This window comes from Bos javanicus, chromosome 25 (assembly GCF_032452875.1).
Source record: "Bos javanicus breed banteng chromosome 25, ARS-OSU_banteng_1.0, whole genome shotgun sequence".
In the NCBI taxonomy this organism is placed as follows: domain Eukaryota; kingdom Metazoa; phylum Chordata; class Mammalia; order Artiodactyla; family Bovidae; genus Bos; species Bos javanicus.
In genome coordinates this window covers 12,782,026-12,795,177 of record NC_083892.1, presented here as the reverse complement: position 1 = coordinate 12,795,177, position 13,152 = coordinate 12,782,026, and positions in this window count along the sequence as shown.

Below are 13,152 nucleotides of genomic sequence, written 5' to 3'. Positions count from 1 at the left end.
ATTGTAGATTGCACTGTAAATGAAGACAAAGACCACTGAGCTGAGAGAATAAAGTGATTGGTATATTTATAGAACCTGGGCATTTTGGGCCCCGTATTGAACTCAAAGCTGGCCTGGAAACCTCACTCTGATAGGCAGCGTGCACTGTTCATGAAGACTTGTCTAAAACTTTTATTTTTTAATTAAAAAAATTTTTTTTATGTATTTTATTTTTGGCTGTGCTGTGTCTTTGTTGCTGCTTGGGCTTTTCTCTAGTTTCCACAAGCTGTTGTGGTGTTCAAGCTTCTCATTGCAGTGGCTTTTCTTGTTGTGGAGCACAGGTTCTAGGCACACAGGCTTCAGTAGTTGCGACTCTCAGGCTGTAGAACACAGGCTCAGTAGCTGTGGCACATGGGCTTAGCTGTTCTGTGGCATGTGGGATCTTCCCAGATCAGGGGTCAGACCTGAGTCTCCTGCATTGGCAGGCAGATTCTCTACAACTGAGCCACCAAGGAAGCCTTGTCTAGAACTTGTTTAAACTCCCATGTTATTGTTCGCAAAACCCCGGATGTCTATGTGTTTTATTCTGCCGTCGATGGGAAATAGGAACAAGAGCAATAGCAATAAATTTCCCTATTACTCTTGGTGCCCAGGAGGCATCTCTGACTTGGGAAGATGAGGTAGATGCCTCACATCAGGAGAGTTTAACACTTTAACCCATATCGTTGCCACAATATGACATATCAGCTGGAAGGAAAACTTGCAGCTTGTTATGCAGTTAATTCTGAAGTAACTACAGTGCTTAACTGCTTGTGCTTGAAGGAGTTATGATCTTTTTTTATTTCCAACTGACTGTACTGTAACACTCATTTTTAAATTTAAATAAATATAAATACAGTGAAAAAGGACCTTAACCCAGCTCTCAGGACATGTGGGGCTTCCCTGATACTCAGTTGGTAAAGTATCCGCCTGCAATGCAGGAGACCCTGGTTCGATCCCTGGGTTGGGAAGATCCCCTGGAGAAGGGAAAGGCTATCCACTCTAGTATTCTGGCCTGGAGAATTCCATGGACTATGCAGTCCATGGGGTTGCAGGGAGTCAGACACAACCGAGTGACTTTCACTTTCTTAGGACATGTGGTGAGAGCAATGGGCTCAGGGACCACACCATGTCTCCCATCACAGGCAGCTTTTTAAATCTATGAGTGAAACCAATATTAGTAGTCTCCTTGATGCATTTCTTGGATCACTAGAAACTGTGCCAGTGGAAGCAAGGAATCATTACAGTGCCAGAGTGATGTCAAAAGTGGGAAAAGCCTCGCACTCCCTGAATTACCCAGGGAGAACCCTTCGCAGTTTTCGGAAGAATTCTAACATCTCATCACATGGGGCTCATGAAATGTGCTGACCCAAACCTTACTCAGGTTCCCAGGTGGCTCAGTGGTAAAGAATCCATGTGCCATTGCAGAAGACACAGACTCGATCCCTGGGTCAGGAAGATCCCCTGGAACAGGAAATAGCAACCCACTCAAGTATTCTTGCCTGGAGCATTCCATGAACAGAGGAGCCTCATGGGGTACAGTACATGGAGTCACAAAGAGTTGGACACAACTGAGCAACTGATCAAGCCTTGCTCAGAGAGAGAGGCTTTCACAAAGATTAATTAAGACCCATATTATGATAGCATCCAAAGTGCTCTCCTATCAGTTCTTTCTCCTTCCAGCATAACTTGGTGGTCCCCTATTCACATGTGATCAGTGTTAGTGGTGGGGGAAAGATGAAGGTACGTTTATCAGGAGAGACCTTTTTGCCTGAGCAAACTGATATTCCAGATAAAAATCCTTTGGCATCCTTGACAAACTTCAGAAGCTCTAATGCTAATTTTTATAAATAAGTGTACCAGCTGGGAATGTGTTTGACTACATGTAACAAATAGTGGCTTAAGCATTGTAACTGTTTTTCATGTGGCAAAAAGTCCAGAGGTAAGCAGTCCTCCAAAAAGAGTGCAGACAGTTCTACTGTAATAGGACATAGGTTACTAAAAATAACTGCATTATATTCGTAAATTGCACAATAGAAACCACAAGCTTATGAGAAAGATGAGATTGAGAAACAACATTCAAAAACATCAGTTCAGTTTCGTTGTTCAGTTATGTCTGACTCTTTGCAACCCCATGAACCGCAGTATGCCAGGCCTCCCTGTTCATCACCAACTCCCGGAGTTTACCCAAACTCATGTCCATCGAGTCGGTGATGCCATCCAGCCATCTCATCCTCTGTCATCCCCTTCTCCTCCTGCCCCCAATCCCTCCCAGCATGAGTCTTTTCCAATAAGTCAACACTTTGCATGAGGTGGCCAAAGTATTGGAGTTTCAGCTTCAACATTAGTCTTTCCAATAAACACCCAGGACTGATCTCCATTAGGATGGACTGGTTGGATCTTCTTGCAGTCCAAGGGACTCTCAAGAGTCTTCTCCAACACCACAGTTCAAAAGCATGAATTCTTCAGTGCTCAGCTTTCTTCACAGTCCCAACTCTCACATCCATACATGACCACTGGAAAAACCATAGCCTTCACTAGACGGACCTTTGTTGACAAAGTAATGTCTCTGCTTTTTAAAATACTGTCTAGGTTGGTCATGACTTTCCTTCCAAGGAGTAAGCGTCTTTTAATTTCATGGCTGCAGTCACCATCTGTAGTGATTTTGGAGCCCAGAAAAATAGTCTGACACTGTTTCCACTGTTTCTGCATCTATTTCCCATGAAGTGGTGGGACCGGATGCCATGATCTTCGTTTTCTGAATGTTGAGCTTTAAGCCAACTTTTTCACTCTCCTCTTTCACTTTCATCAAGAGGCTGTTTATTTCTTCTTCACTTTCTGCCATAAGGGTGGTGTCATCTGCATATCTGAGGTTATTAATATTTCTCCCGGCAATCTTGATTCCAGCTTTTGCTTCTTCCAGCTTAGCATTTCTAGTGATGTACTCTGCATATGAGTTAAATAAGCAGGGTAACAATATACAGCCTTGACATCCTCCTTTTCCTATTTGGAACCAGTCTGTTGTTCCATGTCCAGTTCTAACTGTTGCTTCCTAACCTGCATACAGGTTTCTTAAGAGGCAGCTCAGGTGGTCTGGTATGCCCATCTCTTTCAGAATTTTCCACAGTTTGCTGTGATCCACACAGTCAAAGGCTTTGACATAGTCAATAAAGCAGAAATAGATGTTTTTCTGGAACTCTCTTGCTTTTTCTATGATCTAGCAGATGTTGGCAATTTGATCTCTGGTTCCTCTGCCTTTTCTAAATCCAGCTTGAACATCTGGAAGTTCATGGTTCACGTATTGCTGAAGCCTGGCTTGGAGAATTTTGAGCATTATTTTACTAGCATGTGAGATGAGTGCAATTGTGCGGTAGTTTGAGCATTCTTTGGCATTGCCTTTCTTTAGGATTGGAATGAAAACTGACCTTTTCCAGTCCTGTGGCCACTGCTGAGTTTTCCAAATTTGCTGGCATATGGAGTGCAGCACCTCTACAGCATCGTCTTTCAGGATTTGAAATAGCTCTGCTGGAATTCCATCACCTCCACTAGCTTTGTTCGTAGTGATGCTTTCTAAGGCCCACTTGACTTCACATTCCAGGATGTCTGGCTCTACGTGAGTGATCACACCATCGTGATTATCTGGGTTGAGAAGATCTTTTTTGTACAGTTCTTCTGTGTATTCTTGCCACCTCTTCTTAATATCTTCTGCTTCTGTTAGGTCCCTACGTTTCTGTCCTTTATTGAGCCCATCTTTGCATGAAATGTTCCCTTGGTATCTCTAATTTTCTTGAAGAGATCTCTAGTCTTTCCCATTCTATTGTTTTCCTCTATTTCTTTGCATTGATCGCTGAGGAAGGCTTTCTTATCTCTCCTTGCTATTCTTTGGAACTGTGCATTCAAATGGGTAACTTTCCTTTTCTCCTTTGCTTTTCGCTTCCCTTCTTTTCACAGCTATTTGTAAGGCCTCCTCAGACTGCCATTTTGCTTTTTTGCATTTGTTTTTCTTGGGGATGGTCTTGATTCCTGTCTCCTGTACAGTTTCACAAAGCTCCATCCATAGTTCATCAGGCACTCTGTCTATCAATTTAGTCCCTTAAATCTATTTCTCACTTCTACTGTATAGTCATAAGGGATTTGATTTAGGTCATACATGAATGGTCTAGTGGTTTTCTCCACTTTCTTCATCAGAAACACATTAATATAAGAGAAACTCAGTAAAATAAGTTATAATAGTGACATGTTAATGGTTAAGAAATATGAATATATAAATAACATTATATATTATTTCAAGGCATTTTCCTTGAAAAAGGCCTGAAGTTTGCTTGTGGAAGTAGGTGTTGGGCAGGTATGTTGCTCTGTTCGGCTAGGTGTGGTATTCTTCTTTTGTCTGGTGTTTATTATGGTTAAAATCACATACAAGCAAAAGTGACATTTACACCATGCTCAGATTGTTCCCTATGATTTCAGTCACATGAGAATAAATAAAATATAAGCATTATCGTGGAATTAGCTATACAACTGCTCAAGGAAGTCATCCAAGAACCAGGCTCCTTCTATCTTCCTGCTCTGTGTGTATATTTTATCCTCATGGCCTCAAAAAGGCTGCTGCACTTCCAGGTACTGTCTACATTCCAGGCAGAAAGAATGGAGGACAAAATGTGAAGGGAAAAAACGCTTTCTCTCTAGAATCTTTGCCTTGGGAAGGGATGTGCTCACCAGGGATATCCATCTATATCTATTGTATATAATGGAACCACATATTCATTCCCTCTAGCCACAAGGGAGTCTTGAGAAGGTGAGTATTTTAGACAGGTACGTTGCTAGTTAGTTCTCTATGATTGTCACCTACAGGTTTGTTAAGAGTGAGTTTTAACAGGTCCAAGTTCTGAAGATAACTTTGTTTAATAAAAGTTTTCCTATTCAGTTATCTGGAAAGACACCCAACCACAGATCTTGAAGAGGTTGGAAGACATGTCAGATTGGAAGTTTCCTAACTGCCTAAGTATGTCAATCTTTAAATTTGAGCCCATCATAGGGATATTTATATTACTCAGCTTAATACACATCTAATGTATATGACAGTTATGTGCCGTTCATTGTGCTAGGTACTGAGGATATAAAGATGAAGATGATGGTGATGTTGGTGATGATAAGGATGGTGATGATGTTGACTAATGCTTACTGAGCACTTACCCTGTGCAAAACAGTATTCTAAGTACTTTGTTCATATTAGCTAATGGATTTCTTACAGCAGTCGCAGGGGTACATTTTATTATTCCTCCAAATCTGTCAAAGATGAGAACCCTGATGCACAGAGAGGTTAGGTAATATACTGAGGTCACTCAGCTCGGCAAGTGGTACTGCCCTGATTTCAGCGTGGGTCTATGTTCTTAACTGCTGTTGAACCACCAAAGGGCTTACTTACTTAGTATTAGATGCAAGCACATAAACAAGTAACCAGTAGGCAGAATTTATTGATGGCTGACACAATATTTAAAAAAATTAAATGCCAATATTTAGAAATTGAGAAGTTTTCCCATCTGCATATATTTATTTGAGTTTTCCAGAGAAAAAGAATCATTACATCCATATAGATACATAAAAAGAGATATATGAGGGATTGGCTCATGCCACTGTGGAGACTGAGAAGTCCCACAATCTGCTGTCTATGAGCTGGAGGTATAGGAAAATTAGTGGTATCATTTCAGTCTGAACCAAAAGGCTTGAGAAGCAGGGGAGCAAATGGTGTAAGTCTAAGCTTAGTCTGAATGCTCCAGAACTGGGGGTACCAATGTACAAGGGCAGGAGAGATGGGTGTCCCAGCTCAAGCAGAAAGGACAAATTCATTCTAGAATAAAGTTTGTTCTATTTGGGGCTTCAGTGGATTGGCTGATGCTCACGCACATGGTGAAGGTGGTCTTTTTTATTCAGTCTACTGATTCAGATGCTAATCTCTTCCAGAAACATCCTCCCAGACACACTCACAAATGTCTTACCAGCTATCTGAGTGTCCCTTAGCCTGGTCAAGTTGACACGTTAAATGAACCATTGCCACTGGTTTCTCTCGAAAAAGATTATTTGGCAATACAGTACAAGTATTCACATATGGCAGGGGCTGGTTGCAGTTGAGTGGTAGCTAGCTACTCCTTTAAACGGGGCAATTTCTCTCTAATACCCCACTGCTCACCACTCCCTACTTCCTGTCTTATGCCTCATCACTTGGTTTACTCATGCTTGGTCCTGCAGCATTTGAGTTAGCAATCTCTGCACTATGAGACATAATGAATACAATGGAGGAGATAAAATCAATTCGAAATCACAGAGAAGAGAGTCGAGGAAAACTTCATAAAGGGGCTATGTCAAAACTGGGTCTTGAGGGTGAGAGCAGGTTGATTAAATGAGAAGGGAAGAAAGACAATCCTGGCAGAGAAAATAGCACATGCAAAGGTAGATAGGCAGCACTTCTCTGGTGGCAGTGGTTAAAAATCTGCTTTGCAAAGCAAGAGACGCAGGTTCAATCTCTGGTTGGGGAACTCAGATCCCACAAGCTGCAGAGCAACGAACCCAGTGCTCTGCAACTACTGAGCTCACTCGCCACAACTAGAGAGTCTGTGCACCACACCAAAATCCCCACAAGATGCAGAGAAGATCCAGTGTGCCGTAGCTAAGGCCTAACGCAGCCAAATAAATAAAGAAAAAATTATTTTTTAAAGTAGATAGGCTTAGGAAGATGCAGAATATGTGCTCCCTTTTGTCATAACACTGTGGAATTTGCCATAGTTGAAATCTATTCATTAGAATCTAAAGAAAAAAAAATCTGGTCTCTGTCATCATTGTATCCTACCTGGGCTTTTGGTATAGCTTTAATTTCCCTCTAGTTCTATTGATCAAACAAAAGAAAAAAATTTTTCTTTTCTTTTTTTTTAGAAAAGGTTCTTTTTGCACCAGCATTTTGCTTCCTTGTCTGATGCTTGCTTTGTGTGGATATTGATTTGTTTCCTTTCCAGCTTGCTGGGGAATTTACCTTTCTTGTCCTCATCTCACTTTATACCACAGCTTGAAACTCCCAGATTGAAAGCTCTGGACAGGCAGGATGCATGCAGACTGCCTGAATTTGAATCCTGTCTCCATCCTCCCCAGCTGTGTGTTCCAGGGAGATGCCCTTAGCCTCTCTGGGCTTCAGTTTCCTCGTTTGTAAAATGAGAATAACAGTAGGGTTATTAGAAGGAGGTTATTAGTAGTTCCAGTATTCCTCCCTGGAGAATCCCATGGACAGAGGAGACTGATGGGCTAAAGTCCATGGGGTCCCAAAGAGTCAGACATTACTGAGTGATGAACACTATTAGTAGGTTATTAGGAGGATTGATGAGTTACTCCATGAAGAGCACTTGGAACGATGGCTGGGATCTGGCTCTCAGGACCTGTGGGCTGTTATTACAAATGCCCCTCAGTGCCTGACTCTGTGTCAGATGGCAGAAAAACAGAAGCGATGTGGTCCCAGCATCAGGGAGCTGAGTTTCTGGCAAGAAGGTGGCAGGCAGGTCTGAGAGGAGAATAACATTTTGCATTTTAAACCCCGGCCTTTTTCATCATCGATGAAAATGCCAACATCAATCTCTCAGTCTAGACCCTTGGTTCAGAGATGTTGCTCTTCACTGCACTTTGCGGGAAACTTCACGTTGCGTAGGTAGACACCTCCGTGCACAGGCACCGAGTCATTCCACAGTGGAATCATGTTTGTGCTTTGGCATTTTTTCCCCTAGTCCCTTTAAGGAGAGCCCAGTGGGCAGGGGGCAAGAGCTGGAAGGAAATAGGTCTGGAAAGAGATATAGTAGAGATCATGTTTAGTGTGGCTCAGTGATAAATCAGTATTTACTTTGGGCATAAATTTGTGTTATGCTGGCATAGTCAGAACAGATGCATTAAACACAAAACAAAACAAACCTGCAGGAAGAAAAGAAAGTCAGGAGGTTATTGTCTGCTTTGTCTCTGCAACAAGCCCGCCATGGATTCTTCAAGGTGCCTTGTTCTGATACTGATGGGGAAGAGAATGCCCTAGGGTCTTCTTTCTCTCTCTTCCTCCTGTGGTTTTTTTCACTGTGATGGTGCTTCTGCTGTCACCTTTTAGTGACAAATGTGCACCTTGTGGGTGTTGAATTTATTCAGCTGGTCCACCTGGGGAAGATTACAAATGAGGAACAAGCCTAGGATTTTTGAAACACGCTTCTAAAAGGGAACAAAGAGGCTTTAGAATGATGCTGGGGTAGCATCTCCTCTGGCTATGCTCTGAAAACGAAGTGAAACAAGACAAATTCAATTCTGAGTAGTACATATTTACAAAACGAGGCCAAAGGGCAGTTGGAAAGGGGAGTACAAGGGCTGTCTTGGCATAGTAATGTTGAACAATCAAATGTACACTGCATAATATTTGGAACTCATCTATCATTGCTTTTATATTTGTCTCTGACCTAGGAAGACTGGAAATGGAAGGTGGGTGGCTGAATATATAATTTCGTGCAAGAAATAATTCTTAAAACAAATTTAGGGACTTCCCTGGTGGTCTAGTAGCTATGACTCCAAGCTCCCAATGCAAGCGGCCTGGGTTTGACCCCTGGTGAGGGAACTAGATCCCGCATGCCACAGTTAAAGATCCTGCGTGCTAAGATCTGGCACAGCCAAGTAAATTAAAAAAAATAAATGTTGAAAACAAAAATATAGCCAAATGGAGGATGCTCTCTCAGCTAAGAGACTTGACATTCAAGAGGCAATGGAGGGAAAAGAAATGCAAACAGCTGTGACTTACTGGGCTGTTGACAGTAAATCTCGGTCCGAGCTACTAAAAAGTTGCCATAGCCGTGTGGGAAGGCATCTGCTACTCCCTCCTTGGAAGGGGGGTTGGCAGGAGGGGGAAAAGGGAGAAGGGATCTCAGGGTGAGAAGAAAAGCTGTTTACTCTTCCTGTTCTTTCCAACACCAGCGCTTGCTGAAAGGCACTGACGGGGAGAGAAAGATGTCTGCAGCCCGAGGTGAGGCCAGTGCACTCACAGCTTTTCTTTACTGGAAATTTGTTCTGTGCCGAGCAGTTTCCTTATGGTATTATCTTTTATCTTAAAATGAATTTTCATTGGAGTATCGTTGCTTTACAATATTGTGTTAGTTTCTACTGCACAGCAAAGTGAATCAGCCATACATATGCACATATCCCCTCTTTTTTTGGATTTCCTTCCCGTTTAGGTCACCACAGAGCACTGAGTAGATTTCCCTGTGATATACAGTAGTTTCTCACCAGTTACCTATTTTAAACAGAGTAGTGTATGTTTGCTGCTGCTAAGTCGCTTCAGTCGTGTCCGACTCTGGCAGCCCACCAGGCTCCCCCGTCCCTGGGATTCTCCAGGCAAGAGTACTGGAGTGGGTTGCCATTTCCTCTTCATTGTCTGCCCGGAGAAGGCAATGGCACCCCACTCCAGTACTCTTGCCTGGAAAATCCCATGGACGGAGGAGCCTGGTAGGCTGCGGTCCATGAGGTCCCTAAGAGTCGGACACGACTGAGTGACTTCACTTTCACTTTTCACTTTCACGCATTGGAGAAGGAAATGGCAACCCACTCCAGTGTTCTTGCCTGGAGAATCCCAGGGACAGGGGAGCCTGGTGGGCTGCCGTCTACGGGGTCACACAGAGTCGGACACGACTGAAGTGACTTAGCAGCAGCAGCAGTGTATGTTTGTCAAGCCCAGTCTCCCAATTCATTCCACCCCCCACCTTCCTCCTTGGTGTCCATCCATTTCTTATGGTATTATCTTTAATCATGACAATATCTGTGAAAGTTTGGTAAGATTATTTCTGTTTTTCAATAAACTTTCATCTTAGGTTAGATTTACAGGAAAGTTGCAAAGATACTGCAGGGATTTCCAGTATCTACTCCCTCAGTTTTTCCCACTGTCAAGCTCTTGCGTCGCTGGGGTGTGTTTGTCAAAACTAAGCAACAGACGTTGTTAAGTTACTATTAACCAAGTCCTAGGCTGGATTTCAATTTCATCAGTTTTTCCATTAATGTCCTTGTCTTAGTCTGGTTGCTATAACAAAAATCCAATAGAGTGGGTGGTTTAAGCAGCATAAGTTTATTGTTCACAGTTCTGAAAGTTGGGAAGTCCAAGATCAAGGTGCCAGCAGATTCAGTGTCTGATGAGAAGCCATGTCCTGGTTCATAGATGGCCATCCCCTTGCTGTGTCCTCACATGATAGAAGGGACAGGGAGCTCTCTGAAATCTCTTTTATAAGGGCACTTTTCAGGGCTTTCCTGGTGGCTCAGTGGTAAAGAATCTGCCTGCAATGCAGGAGGTGCAGGAGACATGGGTTCGATCCCTGGGTCAGGAAGATCCCCTGGAGGAGGGCATGGAAACCCACTCCAGTATTCTTGCCTGGAGAATCTCACGGGCAGGAGTCTGGCGGGCTAGAGTTCATAGGGTTGCAAAGAGTTGGACATGACTGAAGCGACTGAGCATAGCACAGCAATCTCATTCATGAGGGCTCCAACCTCAGGACCTAATTACCTCTTCAAAGTTTCCACCTCCTAATGCTATCATATTAGAGGTTAAGATTTCAATATATAAATTTTTGGTGGGGGGGAGTGCATAAAATTTTCGGTCTGTAGTAGTCTTTCAGTTCCAGGATTCTGTCCATACTACACGTGGTCACCGTGTTCCCTAGTTTCCTCTGCTCTGTGAACAGTCTCTCAGGTTTTCCTTGTTTTTCATATCCTTAACAGTCTTGAGGGACATTCATTATCTTTAACATGTGCATGTGAAGCTAAGTCGCTTCAGTCGTGTCCAACTCTTTGCAGCCTTATGGACTGTGGGATTCTCCATGCAAGAATATGGAACGGGTTGCCATGCCCTCCTCCAGGGGATCTTGCTGACCCACTGATCTAAGCCATGTCTCTTACATCTCATGAATGGACAGGTGGGCTCTTTACCACTAGCACCACTTGGGAAGCCGTTTATTTTAACATACCAAGGCATTAAACCTCAGAGATGTTAAATGGCTTGTTCAGGTTCAGACAGCTTATGGAGGCAGTGCTATATTTCTATGAAGGCAGTTTCAAGCCTGTTTCTCAGATTTGAGCTTCCACTGGACTCACCAGGAGGGCTTGCTACGACTCAGACCACAGGAACCCGCCCCTAGAGTTTCAGATTCAGTAATTCTGGAGTGAAGTCACAGTTTGCACGTCTGGAAGTTCTCAAGTGGTGATTGATGATGGTGATGACAATAACCAATTCCTACCCTAGACATTGAACTGAAGCAGTTACTGAAAAAGAGGAGACTGACATAAAAACAATGTGAACTTCAAATATTCCCTCGGAACTAGTAGAGTTTGTTCCTTTCTTTCTGAGAAAGTTTCTACATTAGTAATTTAAAATTTATCCTTCCTTTCTTGCTTATTTTAAAAAATGTTACTACAAAGCTGAACTGTGCTGAAAGTGAAATCTAGAGATTGTTATCCACTGACCTAAGAATTAAGCCACTAAAAGGGACTGGACAAAACAGCCTCACTAAAGAGTTGTACTCATTTATTTAAAGTCATGTATTTATTTATGGCTTCGCTGGGTCTTCCTTGCTGTCAGTGGGCTTTCTCCAGTTGCAGCGAGCCGGGGCCACTCTCTGCGTGTGGTGCCCGGGCTTCTCTTGTGGTGGAACGTGGGCTGCGAGGTGTGGGCTCAGTAACTGTGGTATGTTGCCCTGAGGCATGTGGATTATTCTCAGACCAGGGAGCACACCAGTGTCCTCTGCACTGGCGGGTGGATTCTTAACAACCATACCACCACGAAAGTCTCCGATACGCTCATTTATTGAATTTAAATAGTGGAATGGTAAAGCGAACCTTTAGCCACTATAATAGCTTCCTGTGACCTGGCATATAGTGAACCCACATTACCACACCATTGGTAGTCACTTAAAAACAAATCACCTATTAATATATTATGTGTTGTCTTCTGTGCAATTTATAAGGGAGTAACTCAAAACTGTTCTTTCCTTTCAATGATCTTGACCTTAGGCCTATTTTAAATATGTCTTAAAAAGAATCTTGAAGGAGAGGGAAATAAAAATACTCAACCTCTTAGTGTTATCTGAAAAAGTGCTGCAAATTTTCGAAAATCCTTGAGTTCGTTACCTTAAGTACTCCCATATTAATGATTCATATTACTTTCAAGCTCTCTCCCTTCATATTTTGATTAGAAGCTCAGCCTGACTTTTAAGTAGGGCCGAACTCACAATAAAATATGAAACTTTAGTTGCTTCATTTGTTATCCTTCACATCTCTGCCCCTGAATCATTTAAAACACTTCCAAACAATCATAAGTTTTCTAAAACAAAGTACAAATCATCATGCACACAGCCCTTGGGGGCAGAGGAAAGAATTCTGTGTGTTAGCATATTAAATCATCCTATTTTGGGTAAGATAATCCCTTTTAATTTTTTTGGACTATGTTCACTTGCTTTCATTATTTTCTTTACTTCACAGATCAACTTGACAACTCTTTTTCTTCACCACTAGGCTTATGGTATCACTCCAGGTCCATCTGACTTCATGGCCTTTGGGATTGCTTTCATGTATTATGAATTTCTCAATTGGCCGTGTTTATTAGATGGAAACTTACAACTCTTTGTAGAAGTATGATCTTGCAGAAACCCTGTTGCCAGGCTTTTTATTTTTAAAGAGAAGGAAATATGAATGTTTTCAGAGGGATGGTAAGAATTGTTTGCAAAACCTACTCAATAATTGTGCATTGGATCATTCTTCTGCCATATGCACTGTTTTCTATTTTGTCTCCTGGTATTTCTCTCTCCACTTAAGCAATGAGTCCTCTGTGTTCCTTGCCTCTGGCAAGGGTTTGTGACAGATCCATCTCCTTTTTCTCCTTCCCACTTCAAAATCCTAAATCCATTAATGAGAATAGGGTTTTTGACCACAGAGGGCTTTCCCCCAGATTTGGGAAAGGAGGCATTGTAAAGGTTCCTGGGTTTCTAAACTGGCAGGGGAGCAAAGAGAGCTAGTAGATTTTGAACAGGAATTATATATGGTTGCAAGTAACAGACTACCATCTCCTAATAGAGTGACTTAAGCAGTCCACAAAAC